This window comes from Thunnus albacares, chromosome 12 (assembly GCF_914725855.1).
Source record: "Thunnus albacares chromosome 12, fThuAlb1.1, whole genome shotgun sequence".
In the NCBI taxonomy this organism is placed as follows: domain Eukaryota; kingdom Metazoa; phylum Chordata; class Actinopteri; order Scombriformes; family Scombridae; genus Thunnus; species Thunnus albacares.
Window position 1 is genome coordinate 36,193 of NC_058117.1, and position 14,085 is coordinate 50,277.

A 14,085-nucleotide genomic window follows, 5' to 3' on the forward strand; every position below is an offset into this window, starting at 1 on the left:
TACATTTTTCTACTGCCATTTTACAGTCCATTCAATGCAGATCCCCATTTGAGGTGTATGAGGTTAAAATTACCTTTCACTACTTGCTTTACAAAGTAATTCACTATTTTTTTACAGTGTTATCCTTAAAGTTTCTGAATTAATGAACCATTAAACAGCCATATTGAATTATAATGTGGGTCTGAAGCTGATCAACCCAATAAGAGCTCAAACAGAATACTTTACTATAATTTTTTTTTCTCATTCAGATTATTTCAAGCAAAAACAGTTTTGTACATTTTATCAGTACAATGTCTTACATGTTGCATTATGGCAAAAGGGAAACTACGGCCACTTTAGAAATTCATACATATTATTCCCATGCTCTAAGATGGTTCAAAATGTTGAACATGAACAAATCTCTCCCAAATCCAAAAATTATTTTGCTAAAATTCAAATTTGTGATGTCATCTGATAATGTCTGGAGCTTTTCCAAAAACAATGAATTGAGAAAGATGTTATAGATTACACTGAGAACACCCAGGGGGATGTTCTGAGTATACGGTAGGGTTGGGCTGATGGGCAATGCCATCGTCCATCACCAGTGGCTGACAGTCATCAACCACTGAGCCTCTACCATCATAACATCATGTTTTAAAAGCCCCCTCATTGTCTGTCCATCTTTTGTGTGGATTAAATTACTCTCATTGGCTTTTTACTCACAGAGCTTTTATTGCACTTACAGTAACGCAACGACTGTAGTTGTCATCAACTCAAGTACTTCACATGGTTCACTGTCTCTCCTCTGCTCCACTCAGAGGACACACACTCACACATGCAAGGATCGCTCAGTGCAACCTGTGGTGAAACAGACGAGAGGAGAGAAACAGCACAACCATAAATGACAGCAAAATGCAGTAATTTATCCCACCCGATATCATTGTCCATTACAATGTTTCACTGTGGACATCTTCATATACCAATTCTGTAGACATCGCCCAACCCTAGTATACAGGTACATTTTCTTTTTCAGATATGAAAGGTCACTATAGAATAAAGCTTACTTGGGTATTTAAATATTACTACAAAATTAGTTTCACATTCATTGTCTATGAAGCAGCCCCAGACTTTATTGCGGATGGCATCAGAAATTTGAGTCTCACGTCTCTGGTATGTGGCTTTGGGAGGAAGTAGCTCATGTTCACAAATATCAGAAATGGGAGTTACACATGTGCAAGTCACAAGCAAGTCTCAAGTCTTAACCTTAAAGGCTCAAGCAAGTCCTAAGTCACTGTGTTTAGACTCAAGTAAGCCAAGTCAAGTCACTGCTAAATGTCAAGCAAGAAAAGTCAATTAAGTCACAAATCAAGTCACCATGAAAGAAGCGCTTAAAACACTAGAGAAAGGGGTACAATGGCAATCCATGTCATGAGAAAACAGCAACACGAAACAGTATTCTGTTTACTGTTTACTTCTGATTGCTTTTCTCTGCTGTGGATTGTGTAGACTAATACACCCATTCATTTAGAACACTGAAATTGTTCAAACGTCAAACATCATCAAGGAAAAATACCATCTTGTTTGCCTGATCTTGAAGGGTTGCATTTGTCACACAGTTGACTGGAGAGAAGGAGAGACCATTCTGCTGTGGTTGAGTTACATTGACTTTGAACTAGTAAGGGACCTTGAACAGAATAATGAAGCTCTGTCAATTCATAAGCTTTCTTGTCTAAATCGGAAATGGTCTGGTAATATTAAGCTCAACTCAAGCTCAGCGCAGGAATGGGAAAATGCTTTCAACAAGCTTTCAGCTCAATCCTGTCTTGCATTGTTTTCTAGGTCCTGGTAGACACTGTCTTTAAAGCCTGGGTTGCACACACTACACTAGAAGTTACCCTATCATGTCTCAAAACGTTAACTGTTCATGCTCAATATCTACAATAATGCAAATAGGTGATTCAGTTAAATAAAAACTGTCAAGTCTTTTTGAGTCATCTGCCTCAAGTCAAAGTCAAGTCGAGTCTTATCAGTGTTAGTAAAGCAAGTCGCAAGTCCTCAAATTTGCGACTTGTGTCCAGTCATGCGACTTGAGTCCCCCACCCATGACAAATATTGACTGAACTTTCCTTGGCCATGGAAATAGGGGCTAAATTCAAAAAACAGGAGCTAAATTCCTTCCAGAAACAAACAAATACGCTAATACATGTTCAGTATTAACATACAAATGTGAATCTGCATGCTAAAAATAGTCTCAAGTTCATATGGCAGATTGAAAGTCGCCTACTTCCTTTCAGAATTCCAGCAATGGCTGTGATCCTCTGCAATGTGCCTCAGCATGCCTTGTCCTGAGAATACAAAAATAGAAAATATGTATCACGCTCTTAGAAGTGCCTGCACACCAACAGGTGGCAACGTTGTTGCTTGTATTTTTTTCAATGTACACACAATGTCAACTTTGCCTCCTACCCTCACAGCAGTGGCAGAGGGGAGCCATGAGGATGCAGCTCTAAAGGAGTGCTGTTTGCCGCTTGAACAGAAATTGAGCATGATCAAACCTAGCCTCTTTTAGTGCAGGGACACTGAGGGTTTAAAAAGGTCTGAAATTAAGGTTGGGGCCAGATCAAGCTGTTCTTTAAATGTGATCAACAAAATCTTAAAACCATGTGTAAAACTGACTGGTATCCTGTGTTGGGATGCTTAATTTAGAGTGATGTAGTAGTCTCTACATTTGGAACCAGTTAAAACTCTGGTGCAGTATTTTGCACAAGCTTTAAGCAAGAGAGTGATTTAGTTTTTGACTTGCATTACAGTGATTGAATTATGCAGAATGTACAGAAAAAACAACAAATATACACATTATATATAAAATAACATGATTAATCCCTATCATCAATACAGTGAAAATTCTCAAAATTACTGATCATCTAGCCTTTCAGTAGAAGCTAAAATTTTGGTGCAGATGGCCAACGTTAGTTTAACATAAATATGTATGGATTTCTTTATTGTGAATATGTAGTTAATTTACATAGCAGTCAAAGTATGTATATCCATGCTTCACTGACACGCAGGGTTGGGAGAAAACAGACTTGAAGCTTAAAAAGAAGAGAGTAGCAGAATAGCAGGTTTATCTCCCGTGCAGCATACGCACTAGGGCTGTCACTTTTTCCCAAAATAAAGTTCAAATGAATTCACAGTGCTACGGAATTCATTCAAATTATACAGCACATTAGCATTATGTAATTTATAGGCAAAAAATAGGAAGTTAGACGAGGTTGTGTAGCTGCTGGTGCTCTGATTCTTTAGCCTCGCTTGGGTGAGAAGCTAACAGGTGACTCCATTTGTTGTTGTGGTAACGTTATCGTAAAGTAGTTGCTTCATACAAAGTCGGCAAACAGCCTTATCTTTATCAATAATTTGCCATTGATAGAGTAAAATCCAAAATGCTTACACACAGTGCTTCTTAGGTGCGTTAGTGTTGACATGATCCGAGTTTCCTCCAGTTTTCATTGCACTCTCTCTACCTAACTCTATGTCATGCAATAGTTCCAGCGTGACAGTGCGGTTTAGCCACTGATCTATATAATGAGTGAGCTAGTGCACACACCTGGTAAACAGATAGTAGGTCTCGGTCATGCAGTGTAGCACCCAGAAGCAGTTCCTTAAGCTCTACTTGGCTTTCCCCTGGCTGAGAACACCCTCCTGCAGGGTGGTGAGGTTGGGTATGACCATGGGGATGTTGAGGCCTGGAACCTTCCAATAACCATGCAGGCTGTATGTGAAGGCTGTGCCTGGGAAAACCATGCCAGCGATGCAAAACGACTCAGGAAGAGGCTGGGGGATGCAAAGTTCAAATAGTAATTATCATGATTAAAATACTTATTTTATCAATAAATTTGTGACACATTGATATACTAACATTACATTAAAACATACATATTTTGAGGTGTTCTATTATTATCAAGTGTATTACAACTGTAATACACTGTTTCTAACCCCAACTACGGATTATTTCAGCTTCTGCCATCTGGTAAACGGTACCGCAGCCTCAAAGCCCTGACCAGCAGGCTCCGAGACAGTTTTTTCCACCAGACAACCAGGCTTATGAAAAATGAACACTAATTGCCTGTCTGCACATTACACACACACTCACACACTCACACAGCAGTTTACGCACACTAAAGTCACACTATAGATATCACTACCACACTTATTGCATTGTGTTTCTTTTTTAAATGCCATATTGCTGTTACTGTGCTGCTATATTGCTATTTGATTGTTATAATTGCTAGTTGTTGCTGCTGCAAAGTCGAGGAGCACACACACCAACACTAACTTAGCTGGTAGGCAGCAGGTTACTGGTAATGTATTTACTAGCAGTAAATAGGAGCAGCTGGGCGGTCTAATGTTTCTTTAACTAATAGTATAACGGCATAACATTATGTTATCTGACGCCACACAGACTTGCTTAGTGCATGCAAAAAGCAAATGCTAACGTTAGCCCTGCTGACTCCACATACATTTTAAAATTCTGACAATTATGCAACGTCAACGCTTTAGTTATGTCAAGTTGTAATTAACGTAGCATTGTTATCTTACTTTCCTTTTCTGCTGCCCTTGGGGTTAGCTCAACTCATGACAAGTTCAGTTCATATCTCTCTTTGTATGAAACTTCACATGAAGAATAACAAAATGATTAAGTTACTTTACCTTTAGTGAAAGCTGAATGTGAATCATCATCCTCAAATCAACAGGCTTGGCAAATGACTTGCATGACTTTATCTAGAGGAATTGTCTCTCTGTAGTCTCTGCGCTTCAGACAGAGGTCAACAAAGTGTGCATATATTCAAACAATTGAATGTTGCGCAGTCATTGGATGAATCATGCCGGGAGGACCCACCCCCAGAACTCAAACAATATCATTGGTCAAGATAATCTCCCCGTAGCGTGATTCATCCAATGATTGTACAAAATTCATTTGAATCTGTGCACACTTTCTTGATCTGTCTGAAGCACAGAGACAGCTTTAAATTTTGTTGAACATAGACTGACAGTTTGGGTCTTAATATTTAGAGAAGAAAAATTAGATCTACAAATTATTGCACCTTCACTAGGAAATTACTCATGGATGGTAAAAATACAATTTCAAGTTGTGGTCTAACATAATGTATTGGGAGACAGCTTCCAACATTTTTAAAGTGGATTTACAGCCTTTATTATAGCTATTATAGATAAGAGACCAATAGATTTATACAAAAATGTATCTATGCGAATATGAAGACCAATCATGTGCAAAACCTCCATAGAACATACAAACGCATATACATCAATAATGCACATATTCATAAAAAACACCAGAGTTCACACAATGCTGATTAAGCCTATAACTGCCAGATAAATCTTTCATATTTGCCATCACACAGATTTTTTAATCTGATGTCGGTGGCAACATTCTTGTGCTGGTTAGATGAATGCATAGACTTCCACTGTCTGAGTGGCTAGCTTCCAGTTAGTTCGTTAGTATGTTTGGACCAAATGGATCAAATTCTGACGGTGAAACCACTCATTTTGGGGTTGCGTGATGCTCAAAAAAATGTATCCATTGTTTTACACCCACAACAGTAGCAACAGAGTATTCTGCGGCAGAGCCTGTAATGTAAGCAAGTGTTGATAGTGTTTTTGTAATTACTCTCATTGCTGGGGGGGAGACAAAAGTCCCACAGTTGGGCTTTAACTGTATGAATACATGATATTTTTGAAGGTATATCAACTATGTACAATCTGTAATAATTATTGCATCCAACTATACTTAGAAGAGCCCTTGCTTGTGGCTGAGGCCATGCAGTGAGGGTTCATGTTCAGGCTAGTTGAAAGGCTCCTACAGTGCTGTAAAAGGCATGGTTGGTCCTACCTGTCTCAGCACAACTGTTAACCCCTCTTCATATAACTGCTAAGCTAAATACAAGTCCTACTCTACCGCTAGGAGTTGGCAGACCACTATACCAGCCTCTGTGATTTATTCATGTCTACATAATTACAAACAGACAAGGGACATAATTGTCAATGTCAATCATTAAGAGATCTTTCAGTCTCAACAACCAGGATGGAACATAGGATACAACAAACATACATTTTATGACCATTTGATTTTGATATGTAGCCCCAACACCAATATGCTGTGCATCAAGACCTAAATACAATAGCTCTCTTTAGCTTCAAATAGCCTATAAGTGGCAGGTTCTGAAGAATGATGGCAGTGTACACACAATATAATTAATGTAATTACTGTCAAATACTGTTTATATAAAGTAATGATTATTAAAATTATGTTTTTGTAAGCCATTTTTACATGATCCTATTTTTTGTACAGTATAAAACCAATATTTACCAGGAATTTACTGCAAATAGATGAAATAATCACATACAATTAAAGCCTAAAACTCTCAAGACACCATTAATGGGTGTTAAAGGAGGGTAATTTTAATATAATTTTACATAACTTTTTTGTGTTTTCCCTCCAGAAATCTGTGCTTTGATGTGACATTCTTAAGGATAAATTGGATAATTCTATGGATTTACAAAAGAATACTGTATAAAACAAGCCTTCATTTCAATTAAGTAATTTTAAGGTATTTCTTCAATGTTTTTCTTTTTTTTGTGTAGATTTATACATTTGTTTAATATTCTAGCAATATTTTATAATGAATTTTTATTTTTATTTTATAATAGTTGGACTGTAAAAATGCAGATAATGTCTACAGTAAATATCTGTATTTTTAAAAAAATTCTCTGTAGAATTACGAAAGGATTTTTTACTGTTATTTGACGCTAACTGTTTGGCAACTTCTGCTGCCAGACTTTCTACCGTTTTTTTACTATTAATTTTTTTTACATTTTTTTTTACATTAAATTTAAAGTTTTGCTGTAAAAAAAAGAAAGTTGCCTTAATTTTACATTCAGTAATAGGATGTGTATTTTTTGTATTTTTTACATAGGATTCAATGTAATTTAACTTTCAAGAATTACATTAAGTAATTGAATAATCCTGTTAAAAAAAACTATAATATTCCATTATTTTAATTTACAGATTACAGCCTTTATTTTATGGTGAATATTTTTAATAAAAATAATTTACTGTGTTTTTATGGCATTTACACTTAATGTAGAAAAAACAAAAAAAACTGTAAAATAATACAGTAAATTTCTTTGAAATAACTTTTTTTTTTTTTTTTTTTTACAGTGTGGCCTCCAGATTTTAAAATAGGTGTGACAATGGCACATTTCCAGTCATCAAATACCAAAGGGTACCTTGTACGTCTGTATGTGATGCAGAGGGCGTGACAAAGCATTGGTATTTTAGGACCTTGGAATGAGAACGGGTTGGTTGGTCAGGCCTCAACAATTCATTCACTGTGTTTTGGTGAGAAACACTGAATGCTGACATAACTCTTTAAAAAAAAAACTCCACAGGGTACTTTAAAGTTGTGGTCCTTGGTGCTCCCCTGTAGGCTATTGGTTAAGATGCATTCCACAGTACCGCAACATCTGCAGTTCAATTCCAGCAGCAGACCTTTGTTGCATATCATTTTCCTCTCTCTCTCTCTCTCTCTCTCTCTCTCTCTCTCTCTCTCTCTCTCTCTCTCTCTCTCTCTCTCTCTCTCCTCCTCCTCCTCCTCTCTCCTTGTTTCCTATCATTTCTCTACTACCACTATAATGAGGCATAAAATTCCCAAAAAACAAAACAAAAAAGCTGTAATCCTCAAGAGTTCAGTCCTGTTGATTTGGTAACACCAAAAGTGATTTAATACTACGGCTAATCTTCCTTGAGAAGCTACTTTGTCAGAAATACAACAGAAGAGCAGCTGATATGTCTGTTTACAGAGCAGCCAAACAAACCCAATTAGTTTAAATAAAGAACTCAATCAATAATGATTACAACATTGATCTGATTTCATGCTGCACACAGCACAAGTAGTTTTACTCCACCAATAAAAACTATACACACTAAAAATAACTGGGTTAAAATGTTATACAGTTTGGGTCTCTAAATTGTCACCGGGCTGGATTCAATGAATCAGCTGATTACTGTGCAGCGTGATCAGTGCTATATCTAGGCAGGTTACTGTTCCTTGGATGGACATTTCTGCCTTATTTTGGAGCCTGATTTCCATGCAGCTGGTGTGTCAGCCATGTTTCCACGCAATCTGGTCTCCCAGCAATTGTAAGGTGTGTATTTTTACAGTTGTTCTGTGCTGCATGTTCAAAGCATGTGCCATTTCTGTTATATGTGCTTCTGCTCTCTTGTTTTGCAGCATTAGTCTGCTCATCTCCTGGTGCAGACCCGTAGTAATATTGCCTTGTGTGTCAAGGTAGTCTGGCTTAATTTTATTTTGCTACCTTTGGGCAGCTTTTATCTGGCCTCCAGCTAAACTTTTTCCTTTTTGGTCTCTGATCTTCTGTGATGGTGGTTTTGCAGCTATCCTACCTCAGGTATGGTTCTCAGTTGGTAATTTTGGTGTTTCGTACACTTTGCAGGTATTTTTGAGGCTAGGCTGTGCACTGCTGTCTATCTGTCTGTCCATCTATAGATCTACATTTCTACAACATCTGGTTTTGTTTTGTCTCTGCAGGTCCATTCCTACATTTTTGTCTCAGCTGTATATGGACTGGTTTTACCTCCACCACCAGCAGCAGGGACAAAGTGGAAAGCTTAATGATGCAGAATGGTCCACCACAATCACCATTCCAACATTGCCCACTGGTCACAAGCATGGATTAAGAGAAGTGGAAACAGTGTTTCAAGATGATGCTCAGTGTGCACATATGCAAAAAAGTATATATATCAGGCCTCCATAAGAGCTTGCTCATTGAAGTCCTTTGAGGGCAAGCTGGCTATGAGCATATGCGCTCTGCTAACTTCCTGTTGGCTCCTTGCACACATGAAGGCATAAAATAATTTACTGATACTGCTCTTTGAGACTTTTTAAATTTTATTGAACCTAGTAGATCAAATTATTATTAATCATTTACTGTTTCACAGGCATTAATTTTGTAATGATTGTGTATGGGTAAAATTATTTTTGGGCCAGTGGGCATCAGGTTATTCTACAGTATGCTTTGACTTTTAAGGGTTTGTGGCCCAGAGTTTGTCAAGGTATGAACAGATGATGAAATTTGTCATTTTGCAGGATAAAAATTAACTAAATGTTAATTTGAGAACAAAAAAAGCAGGTGAGAACAAAAAAAAGAGAAGTCAGAAATGAAAACGATTTGCAGTATTTTTAACATCTAAATCAGCTAATATTATCAAATCTAATCAGCCGCCAGGGTTTTTTTTAAAATTGTAAGTGAAGTGGAGCCTGTCAGTGGATTACTATGAAACTTCAGAGTACGTTGCACACTGTTATAAGGCATATGAGTGAGCAGTGTGCAATCATTGTTAAGTGCATGTGTGAGAGAGAAAAAACGCCATGGTATCTGCGACTGCATATCTTTGTGTGCGCACTGGCATGTGTGAATGTCACTGAATGTGCAGTACTGCCCTTCTTGCAGAGACACAGATTGTGATTGTGCAAAGTAAAAGTGAAGCACTTTAAAGTGAGTGACTGTGTAGCATGTGTGCTCAATCATGGATCATTGGTCTTATATTAATAGGTGTGTGTGTGTCCGGATTTGACATGGAGATAATTTCAGGTAATGGGTCAGTTTTGGTACTGAGCTTTGTGGGTGTGGGCAGGTGCGGGTTTGCAAAATTGGACTTGTGCAGGACTCTGATTTGATGTGCCCCTGATTTAGTCTGCCTTTGATGTTGATTTTAAATGCAGAAAAGACCGAGTACATGGTATTCTCCACCTCCACCAGTGTCTGTGACTATCCTGCCATTAAAACTTTAAATGGCACCATTTTACTCTTGCTGAGTCACACAAATACTTAGGAATTTGGCTTGACAGCAGACTATGATAAGATTTATACTCAACATTTGACTCAGAAATTAAAAATCAAACGAGGCTTCTTGTATAGAATCAAAGGATGTCTGTCTTCAAATGACAAATTTCATACTCATGATTGTTCTCTGTATCGCAACGTTGGTTGGACTGAAAACATCTCATGTTATCCATCTTTAAAGCTCTACTGTTGAAGCTTCCAAACTACCTCACATTTCTTATCTCATTTAAATCTAGTAACTACAATACACAATCCAGTAACTACTTAACCTTAGATAACCCTCAGGTATGCACCTTAAAGCAGAATTGCTTTAAGGTGCTATACACCTTTAAAATGAAATGAACTGCAAACTGCCCTCAAACTTGAGTCTTACATTCTCCTTGGAGATTTTAAGCTTTATTATCTGATGTTTTTATGATACTGTTTTTATAATTCCTTGTTTATTGTGTAATTGTGTTGTCTCTGTCTGCTGATTCAAGGCAGATGGCTGCCTACCTAGAACCCGGTTCTGCTTGAGGTTTCTTCCTGTTAAAGGGGAGTTTTTCCTTACTGCTGTCACCAAGTGCTGCTTATGGGGAATGTTGGGTCTCTGTAAATTAGAGTATGGTCTAGACCTGCTCTATGTGAAAAGTGCCCTGAGTTAACTTCTATTATGATTTGGCGCTATATAAATAAAATTGAATTGAACTGAAAATTGAATTGATTTTTTTCTTGTCTTATTGTTTTTTTGTTCTTAGGTCTCTCTTTGAAAAGAGATAGTCTCAACTGCCTGATTAAATAAAGACTGAATAGATAAATAAATGAATAGATAAAGAAATAAATGTGTTTTGCCAACTTGTGCTTTCCTCTCTCACTGAAGTGATGGCTGCTGGCTGACTAGTTCAGGATCCATTGTACACCCAGCCCAGCCTGGGAGTGTATAAACTGAAGCACTTTGTTTACCGGCTCTGTCGGGAGCATGCATGTCCCCCTACCCCCACCCCCCCAACTACAACAGTCATCACCATCATCATGTTTGTTGCTGTTTATTTGGACAAAACAGAATTGTTATGACAGCACTCTCCTATGTAGAACGTGACTCTACTTGTCCAGGGGTCGAGTATTGAAGAGCTTCTATTTTTATACTGCCTACTGTCTGTAACAACCTGTTTTCCCTCACCCTCTCTCTCTGTGGTCACCAGTCAACTCAACTCTGTGTCTCTCAGAAACAGTACTGCAGGTCAGGAAATGTCAGTTTCAACCATGCAATGAAAAAAAAATAAATAAATAATGCACTTCAATATACCAGATAGTCATTAATATCTATAAATAGTAGTACAAATATTGTATAACTAATTTTCATCTTTGTTTCTCATTCCCAATCTCTCTTTGAGCCCCGTCCTCCTTCCTCCTGGTTCTTCAGTGTTCAGTGGAGAGTGATGGGATTCTTTTTCTGAAGAGAGATGATGATACATCAGACAAAGACAAGAGAGAGAATGATTCATATCACATTAGAAACTATGGGGAGGGTGAGGAAAGAGGAAAGGGAGGAGGAGGGGAGAGGTTCAGGGCAGATCAGAAAGGGAGCAGTGAGAACCATATTTCCAGTTTTGTTTAAAGTGTTATCACATTTTTGGGGAATATTTACCTTTTTATTCACCATTTTACCTTTTGTAGTGGAGAGGTGAAGACAGAAAGTTACAGTGATCTACTACACAGCTTGTGTTAATGTGAAATGCATGTAGGTGAACCCAAAACTAAAAAACTGGCAATTTGAGGTCACTCTAACAAGTCTGAATAAGCTATGTTAATAAGAATGAGTGGACAGGCTAATAAACAGGAGGGGAAGGGAACATGGACAATCTGGCACAAGACAGTAGTGATTGGGCAGGTATAGACTGTCTAATGTGGCACTAATGATGTAATAATAGGCAGTTGTGCAGGATGAGCAGTGTGAGGTGAAACACATAGGCAAGAACCTGTATGACGGCAACTGGTGGACAGGTTCTTTCCAGTAATCATTTTCCTTGCCCTCCCCTACTACTTGATCGATCATCTGAGTCCCTTATTTCTGCTTGGAGGAACAACGAGGGATCCTTGAGGAGGCTTGAGCGAGCATACACAAGACCAGGGCCTGTATTCATCAAACTGCTAAAAGTCACATTTAATTTATCTGAAAGATCCGCTCCCCAGCCACCAATCTGCTGGCCAATCAGAACAGAATGGGCTAGTGAAGAGGGGGGCAGAGGCTGAACTGAAGAGACAGAGGCTGAACTGAGGGGCTGCATAACTAGTATAAGATAAACATGTTTTTGAACAAAATATGAACCTTGAAATGTCTGACTATCAAACTATTTTTGACTTCAAAATGCTGGTCAATGTCAGAGTTTCAGAGGTGTATTAAATTGGTTCAGAGTAGATTGTAGATGACTGCAGTACAGAAACAGAGCTGAGTACACCTGTTTTCTGTCTCATTGTACTAAATATCATTGGTCATGATGAATACTGTATTGGCCTGAATGACAAAAAAATTAAAATTACATTTGAAAAAATGTGTATCATCTTATATTTAACAACATGACAATGTTAAATATATTACATTTTTCTTAAATGGGGAAAGTATTGGTACAACACCAGCTCCTACACAGAGTGTTGCATTATGGGTTGTTTGTAGCCTTAATGTTGCTAGGATAACAGGTTTCTTCCATTCCATTTATTGTGATTGTGTTAGAGTCAGTCAACCCTAAAAGTGTTTTGTTAGCTCAGGAGTTTCTGAAGGCTTGTGTAACGTGTTTTTTCTGCCACAGGGGAAATAAAACAAATAAATAAATAAAGGATGGAGAAGCAGTGGAAAAGACTCTGCCATGGATGGAAAACACTCCAATCTGTCTCTGTGATTCCCAAAGATCCATGGATTAGGTTTGGTGCTAAGACAATATCACAGGCCTGCTTAACACTGTGTTCTGCACAACAGTGGGCCACTGTCTGTGGTACAGGGAGAGCTGGACATCCTCCTTTACAGCCTAGCGATCAAGTGAGGCTCCAACTGTCAAACAAATCCTCGGTATTGAGAATCTCTGGGAGACAGATTATCTGGCATCCCCACCATCCCTCACTCTGGCATCAGCATGTAGAAGCCGACCGACAACTCCAAACCACCCCGCTCCAGTGCTGGTGAATTACTAGCTTGCAGGTTTGGGAGACAGTCCAGCTGCTTGTCCAGCCCTGGCAAGCTCCCGGTCCGGCAGGTGTGCACCGTGCCAGTGGGAGAGTGGTGCACAGGGGCCTAAACAACAATCAACAACAAGGCCCAGGCCAAATTCTCTGGCAGTGTCAAACCCAAAAGCACTGGTTGTGGGATCATCTGTGGTCCGACTCATCACTCTTCCTCAGGCAAGGACCTGTTGCTACCCCAAAGCTTTAGTGTCTGATTATTCCAGGATTCCTGGAAAACTTTTATTTGCATATTCATAGATTCTGGATTTTTCAATGAGGAAGAAGAGATATTAAATTAAAGGATTTTAATGAGGTAATTATACTTTTTTTGTGGAAACCATATCACAAACTTTATGAAAACTTATTATTCAAAGTCTTAAAGTGTGGAGAGGATCTTTTAAGATGTCATGCACACTAAAGACCAATCAGCTGTGTGACCACTGAGTCTACTTTACATTATTAATTTCTAATTGACATTATGGGTGTGTGTGATATGCTGTTGTGTGTAGCTTTGTATGGTGTGTTCTGTGTGTTTTTGTTTTTTTTGTTTTTTTTTTCATTTTGTTTTGTTTTTCTTGTTTGTTTGTTTTTTTGTTTTTGGGGTTTTTTTTGTTTGTTTTTTTGTTTTGTACCGTTTGTTGTGCTGTTATATGTTTTGATTGTGGGGGATTACGGATGCAAATTGGCTTCAAGCTAACTGCGGTGCAGTGCATCTTTAATGTTAAAAACTCCAAACTGTCTCAATCAATAAATCAAATCAAACAATAAAATGAACTTGACAAAATTATTATAGGTTATATGTTTTTGCAGAGTAACAATACCACTGAGGGTCAATCCATATTTCTGATTGCCTTTTCCTTCTCTGAGCATACATGTGATTACTCAAGCAACTTTTGCACTTTGCTGTAAGTAGGAGTAAGTCATTTAATAAATGTGTCTTACTGCTCACACTCAGCCAGGAACCTTTTT

The 14,085-nt window shown here is 38.1% G+C and overlaps 1 long non-coding RNA gene across 1 annotated transcript; it reads right to left on the reverse strand.

Annotated features, from left to right (window-relative positions):
* Positions 1-768: 768 nt before the first annotated feature.
* Positions 769-4,783, reverse strand: LOC122994354. The gene is made up of 4 exons (XR_006406576.1): positions 4,687-4,783; positions 3,584-3,810; positions 2,264-2,324; positions 769-837 (listed from the first exon to the last, which is right to left on the reverse strand). It is a non-coding gene; the product is annotated as an uncharacterized LOC122994354 (long non-coding RNA).
* Between the last annotated feature and the right edge of the window lie 9,302 nt (positions 4,784-14,085).